Here is a 7,721-nt window from a genome sequence, read left to right on the forward strand (position 1 = left end):
CTATTCTTAAAGGGGAGAAAGAGATCCAAAGAAGGTAAATATTTTCCTAGTACAAAATAGCTAGTGAGTGGCAGAGCACTAAAGGGTTTTAAGTAAAAAATGACATGATCAGATTTTGCTTAGAAATATCATGAAGGCTGCAGAATGGAGCCTATGTGTGCGGGAAGGGTGTGGTGGTGGGTAGGAAGGCTGAGAGGCAAGGAGGCTATGAAGTAATTTCTGTGAAAGAAAATGAGATGAGACACTAGGAATTAGAGGACTGGGAAGAGTCAAAGTGTGCCTTCCTCCCCGAGGAGATTGGTGATCCTGGATCCCTCACCGGTGACACATCCATCAATGTCCCAGGCTTTAGAGACTTGCTTGTGGACTGATGGATTCAGAGCATGGGCAGGGGGTGAGAATGACAAGGTGAGGAGAGGGAAAGACAAAGCCATAGACACCCTGTGGCAGGTCAAGCAGGAGGTGGCGAAGAGGGGAATGCAACGTCAAATCCCAAACATGTAACCATCTTCCCCAGTGAATGGGGGATGGGTAAGCTAATTCCAGGTGTCTGTGTACTTGTTTAACCTAAAGTCATAGAAAAGGAAAGTCAACTCTCCTGTCCATACAGAGGCCAAGGAGAGACCATTTAGTCTAGCCTCCTTGAGTCAATGACTTGGGAGGTTGTATTTTTGTGTGTATTTGATCTTGGCCTTATTTCATTGCTCTCAATTTTCTTATCTCCACAATGTCTATTGTGTGCCTGTGTGTGCCAGATATTTTACATGTGTCTATTCATTCTCACAACAACACTGTAAGGAAGACATTATCTCCATTTTACAGATAAGGAAAATGTTTGGAGAGATTAGATGGTTTTGATATGTATAATTATACAAGAAGAAGTTGTATTATTGTATTGGGTTTGGAGAAGACATTCCTAAGCAAAATTAAAGCCCACAAGCTTTTAGGAAAATGATTACAGATTATTCTCCATAAAAAAAGTCTAATTCCTGAAATTTGAAAGACACCAAAAGACAAATTAAAAGGCAAGTGACAGGCTGAGAGAAATCATCTGCTCATATATATCAAGCAACATATCAACGTACAAAGAGCACTCACAAATCAATAAGAAAAATTGCAAATAACTCAAGGGGAAAAAAATGGGCAAAAAATATAAACAGACAGTTCACAGAAACGGAGCTATAAATGGTCAAAAAAACATGAAAGATGTCCAACATAACTAGTAGTCAGGGAAAAATCTTATTGTTAATATTAAAAAAGGTTGAAATGTTTTAAATTTAGATAATCACATTTTTAATTTCCAAGAACAGCCAATAGGCAGCTTTTTCACAGCCGCCTATTCTGTTTCAATGGTTACAATATTCTCTTAAGATAATGATGATTTGCTTTTAAAATTGTCTCTCAAAAAAAAAATTGTCTTCCATTTTCTGTATTAAATATTTTCTCAGAGGTTAATCCAGAGAAATGAAATAATATAACAAAATTGAACAATTTGGTTTTCTTCCAGTGTTTGGCAGGTTTTCATTGTCTGTTTATAATGTTTGCAAAACAGATCTAGACTGGCTGATGTGTATTTGAAGATATTTGCTCTCCTGGCAGTGAAGGCGGATTTCTCTTCCTATTATAAGGACCAGCTATGGTGACTAGGGGGGTGGGCCAGGGGAACTGTCCTCTGCATGTGGGGTTCCTTGTCCTTCAAGCTACTTGTCAGATATTAGGGCTCTTGACTGTCTTCTCTAATCCCAGTGCCCACAGTGGGAGTCTTACTCATCAAAACTCTAATTTTATCTGGCTATTTAAAAATGTTTTGTGGCTTTCCCAGGGGCTGAGGCCAAGTCAGTGGCTCTGGGACTTGCAAGTTGATGATGCAGGTGTTCCCCAGACCCTTCATTACATGCCAACCTCTCAGACTCAGCTTCCTACCAACCCCAGCTACTTCTGATCAGGGCTTATTCCCATCCTCTCGTGGAAAAATTTCCTTGAAAATCTCTTCTTTCACCTATATGGGATTTCTGGTTCCTTGGCTCTCTAAGTTTTCTCCTACCTGGATTAAATCTTCTAGAAATTCCATACTCTTCTGGTCTATTGGTGTCTTTCCTGTTATGGATTTATTTGTATGGCTGTATTTCTTTCATCATTTCACTAGGACTTGGGGAGGGAAGAGGGGTAAATGTGTGAGTTTAGTTAGCTGTCTTAAATTGAGAGTCCAAGTAAGTATTTGGGTCCGTTTGTGATAAGTCCTTTGAACGAGAAATACAATATGGTGTGGAGGTATACACCGGAGTGACCTAACCTAGTCTAGAGGGTTTAGGGAAAAGCCTTCCGTAGAGATACATTTTAAAAGGTAGACCTAAGGTTGAAGTTTGATTTTACTTAGAAGCAGAGAAATGTGCTAGATGATCTTGAGAGATTTCCCTTTTATTTATGATTTGCCAAATTTGTGCTCATAGTTGAGAATTGTTTTTAATGAAGTAAAAATGAAAGAAAATAATAAATTCCTTTTCAAAACAGGGAGACTCAAAAATCTGAAATTGCAATGGGCTGAGCTCAGCGTTTCAGCTGGCACCTCTGTCATCACCTCATCGGACTTGCTCACTTAGGCCTAAATGAGCTTCTCAGAAAGTCAGAGCTTTTACTGGAAACTGGAAGACTTATCAAGGGGTTCCCTTCTTGTGGAGAAGGAAAGCTCACCTCTTGCCTCAGCAATTATTTTCTCCTTTATTTAACTCTCTAGTTTTAGGGGGGGAAAAAGCCATTAGAGAAACTGTTAATGCAAAATTTTTTAAAAATACCAAAAAAATTACAAAAACCAACTGATCTTTCCTTATGGAATTTAGAGTTACTAGAATTGATGTTGCCTTTTTAGTTATAATTGGTAATTATTTCACTACCATGATCATACCTTGACCTTCAGCATTAGGATCAAAGCTATTATTACCCATATAATACTGCTAATAGGATAAACTAATGGTTAAATTAAAGTGGGACCAAGAAGGGATGCTTCCTGTCACATCAGTTAAGTTTGAGTTTTAGAAACTTGTACTTGAAAGACTTTCTCTGGCATTTAGAAACTTGAACAAATAATCTGAGTCACTAAGTTAAGATCGCCAGAATAGTCATTTAATGATACCCCACTTACCTTGTGAAGAATCTCCAAGTATTAGCATAAAATGTCAGAAAATCTACTTGAAATGCATTGGAAGCATGGATTTGGTGCTCCTATGGATCAAATTCCACCTCCTGGGGGTGGGAGAGGGATAAATTAGGAGTTTGGGATTAACATATACACACTGCTATGTGTAAAATAGATAACCAGTAAGGACCTACTGTATAGCACAGGGAACTATATTCAATATTTTGTAATAACCTATAAGGGAGAAGAATCTGAAAAAGAGTAGCTACATATATGTATACCTGTCTCACTTTGCTGTACACCTGAAACTAACACAACATTGTAAATCAACTAGACTCCAATAAAAAATTCTACCTCCCTATGTATGTAGCAATATTCACCAAAATACTAAAATTATAGCCATTTATCATATGGTCAGCCATGAATTGACTGCTGTTTAGCTTTTACCAACACTTCAGTTGAAAAGTTTGTTATTTGAGAGTAACAATCAAAGGAATGTATTTGCTTCTATTTCTCTTACTCTCTACGCTTGATGCCTGAGGAACATTATATCCCCAGGAAGCAATATAACTAGAATACGTAATCTTAACTTCCCACAGAAATAGCTTTTTCGAGATATAATAATTTTACTCTCTCAACTTTTTATAGAAGTTTGCTATATGAAGAACTCTTTTCTTTAAATATTTATTTATTTATTTGGCTGCTTTGGGTTTTAGTTGCGGCACATGGGCTTCTCTCTAGTTGTGGTGCACGGGGTCTAGAGTGCATGGGCTTAGTTGCCCCGTGGCATGTGGGACCTTAGCTCCCCGACCAGGGATCGAACCTGCGTCCCCTGCATTGGAAAGTGGATTCTTAACCAGTGGACCACCAGGGAAGTCCCACGAATAACTGTTCTTTACAGGAGTCTAATGTTAAAATATAGTCCAATTTGTACCCTATTGTCCCTTATGAAAATTTTTTTTTGGTGTTTAGTGAAAGGAAATTTCTCTAATAGACTCTTTTTGTATATGAAAGTTTATTACTACCATGTTTGCATCATCAAAACTTATCATCTTGGTTTTTTCTTCTTGCCTTTGCATAAGGCCAAGAGCGAGACACTGGCTACTTTGACAAATTTAAAGTGGACTCCAGGAATGTCGCCAGCAGCATGGCCTTTTGCAACCAAACCCAGCAACCAGAACTTCATGGTTTTCTGCAGTAAAGTTCAAGCAACCATCATCCGGTAAGAAAGCTGTGAGCTTCTTGCTCTTCTTGATCAGCTGGCCCCTGAAACACTTCCCGATGGCAGAATTTACCTGTTTGGCTTCAACTCTGACATTTTCTAGCAAAATTCCCTTTGCATGTGAAGTGCCTCCAAAGGGGCTGACCTTCAAGGCTGTCCCCAAATGGGCTTTCTTGTACCGTTTATCCTGCCACTTCTGGTCCTGATGGTGGCTGCAGAGCTTCCTGGCAATATGAAGATCTTGACACTTGCCCATCCCATTGGTGCTGCTGGCCCGAGGGAAAGATCTAACAGGCTTTTTTTTTTTTCCCAGTTGTGGTAAAATACTCATAACGTAAAACTTACCATCTTAACCATCTTAAAGTGTAAAGTTCAGTAGTGTTAAGTATATTCACATTGACACTCTATCAATCTCCAGAACCTTTCATCCTACAAAACTGGAACTCTATACACATTGTGATGCTTAATTTTATGTGTCAACTTGACCAGGCACAGTGCCCGGCTACTTGGTCAAACGTTATTCTGGATGTTTCTTTGAGGGTGTTTTTGGATGAGATTTACATTTAAATTGGTAGACTTTGACTAAGCAGATTGCTCTCCATAATGTGGGTGGACCTCATCCAATCAGCTGAAGGCCTGAATAGAACAAACGATTGACCTCCCCCAAGAAAGAGAGAATGCTATCAGCAGACAGCCTTCAGATTTAAACTGCAACGTTGGCTTTTACCTGGGTCTCCAGTCTGATGGCCTACCCTGCAGATTTTGGACTTGCCAGCCTCCATAATTTCATGAGCCAATTCCTTCAAATAGATTTCTCTCTATATAAACATCACATTGGCTCTGTTTCTCTGGAGAACACTAATTAACACCCCCATTAAACAACAACTACCTCTTTCTGCCTCTTCTCAGTTCCTGGCAACCACCATTCTACTTTCTGTTACTGTGAATTTGACTACTCTAGGTACCTTATATAGGTGGAATCATACAGTATTTATCTTTTTGTGACTGGGTTATTTTACTTAGCATTATGTCCTCAAAGTTCATCCATGTTGTAGCATGTGCCAGAGTTTCCTTCCTTTTTAATGCTGAGTAATATTCCATTGTGTGTATATACCACATTTTGTTTATCCATTCATTTGTCAAATGGACACTTCGGCTGCTTCCATCTTTTGGCTATTGTGAATAACACTGCTATGAACATGGATGTACAACTATTGGTTTGAGACCCTGCTTTCAATTCTTCTGGATATGTATATTCAGAAGTAGAATTGCTGGATCATATGATAGTTCTATTTTTATTTTTTTGAGGAACCATCCTACTGTTTCCATAGCGGCGGCATCATTTTACGTTCCCACCAACAGTGTACAAGGATTCCAATTTCTCCACCTCCTTGACAACCACTTGTTATTTCCAGCAATAATAATCCTGCAGGAACCCAAAATAATCCTTAAGAGGGGTCATTTTTGTTATGGGATAGTATTTTGTATGTGTGTGGCCGGGGGAATGCTGATATAAACTTGATTTTAGAAACTATGATGTTAAGACTTGATCCATACATAATTTAGGCAGAATTTACATAATATGAAAGCAATTATTTAGAAGTAAAAAATGCTGTCCAAAAGTTACTTTGCCCTGTGGTACTAAAGGACTGCAGTGGCAGGTTTTGTTGTTTAGAATTTGCATTCAAGCAGCCTTATTCAAGATTTTTCTCCAAAAAATGTACATAGATCATGATAAATGTCACCAAGTCATTTTGAGTGGTAAGCATTTTTAAATTCGGGGGAGTTTCTAATGTAAAGCAGAAGGTACAAACTGGCCGGCCGCAGGCCAAATCAGGCCTGCAGACTTATTTGACTTGGCTTGCACATTTGTTGGCCCACACAATGTTTTTAGAAATTTTGAATTAGTTGACAACTTTTTAAATGGAGAGATTTCATGCAGAAAAAAATCTTGATTTCTAGCTTTTCGGGAAAAACTAGCTGACCTGGCGAGACTGGGCCTTCATTCCTACAGGGCAACAGTTGGCTGGGGCTGAATAGCAACTGCCCTTTCCTCCCAAGCTTGTGCTCTCCAGCTCCCCATGGTCCCCACCCGCCTCGAGACAGGAGGGCTCGTGGACACCCAAGGAGCAGACTTCTTGGTTTCTTCAGGAACCACTAATAACTTCCTTCAATGTCCAGTGGGAGGTGAGGCCCATGGTAGGCGCTTAGTAGCTGCTGAATTGTTTACCAAATCTGATTCTTCACGTGCTAAAATTGTTTAGGATCCTTTGCTTTCTCTCTTGGTGGAAAAAGAGATGGTAAGACAATGGCTTTAAATAAATGGAATACAAAAGGAAAAGGATTTAGACAATGCAGATACAGAGCAACACCTGAAAAGAAAATAATCACGTGAATGTAATTTTTTACTAAGCAATTTCGCCTTGAACTCTTTTTCCCATGAAGGAAACAGCACCCAGGAAATGTTTCAGGCTAAGCCCTCTGTTTAATGCAAGAGAGAAAAAAGGGGCAAAAGGTTAGTCAGCTGCCTTACAGTGGCAGAATTCTTGAGTTAACATAAATAGAAATAGATACAGAAAATGAGGACCATATGGTTGGCTAGATCAGAGTTGCTCTGTGTGTGTGTATTTGTAAGGCCACCCACCGAGAAAAATATTCAACTTATTGTGTCTTAGCATATTAACTCCTCGTTTTAATTGCTGAAGCACTTGGAGAAGTTCTCCTCGTTTTTAATTGCTGAGGCACTTGGAGAAGTTCACGTGATAGCAAATGAAAAATGTGTTAAAGAAAAATGCAAACAGTGTCTCTCTCTCTCTCTCTTTGGTGATTGCGTTGACTGAGAGAAACACGAAAGTCTTCTGGAAGGTGTGCCTTAATCTCCAACCCAAAACATCGTTTCAAGAAAACAGTTATTTAAACCTCTGCCTGCACCGTATTTGCTGTTATTCCGTTGGTCAAAGTAAGTCACATGGCCAAGCCCAGAGTTAGCTTGGAAAGAGACTAAGGGTGTGGATTTAGTGGGGTGTGCTTTCAAGACGAAGGAGCTGTTCTGGAATGGATAAATAGAATCTGGGTCAGCACCTATTCTGAAAAATATAGTAGTTGACCCTTATTAAAATTGTTTTAATATTTTTATCCTTTCTATTAAAAATCATGTTCATTTAAAACATGCAAGAAACATAGAAATTACCAAGAGAAAAGAGAAAACTCACCCAAAGCCCACAAGCCTAATAAAAACTGTTCTTAAAATTTGGCATGCACAACTCCAGAAACCTCTCTGCATATCTACCTCTGCACTTAGAAATAGTTCTAATCCACTTAGAAGCATCTCCAGAGACGGTAGAGGATAGTAGCCTGGACTGAACC

At 39.1% G+C, this 7,721-nt stretch overlaps 1 pseudogene across 1 annotated transcript; it reads right to left on the reverse strand.

The window, feature by feature from the left end:
• Window positions 1-3,746: 3,746 nt before the first annotated feature.
• On the reverse strand, window positions 3,747-7,043 carry LOC309628429 (small ribosomal subunit protein uS12 pseudogene; annotated as a pseudogene). Its single transcript has one exon. The product of its transcript is annotated as a small ribosomal subunit protein uS12 pseudogene (transcript).
• Between the last annotated feature and the right edge of the window lie 678 nt (window positions 7,044-7,721).

Source organism: Balaenoptera borealis, assembly GCF_965194805.1.
Source record: "Balaenoptera borealis genome assembly, chromosome: 4".
In the NCBI taxonomy this organism is placed as follows: Eukaryota; Metazoa; Chordata; class Mammalia; order Artiodactyla; family Balaenopteridae; genus Balaenoptera; species Balaenoptera borealis.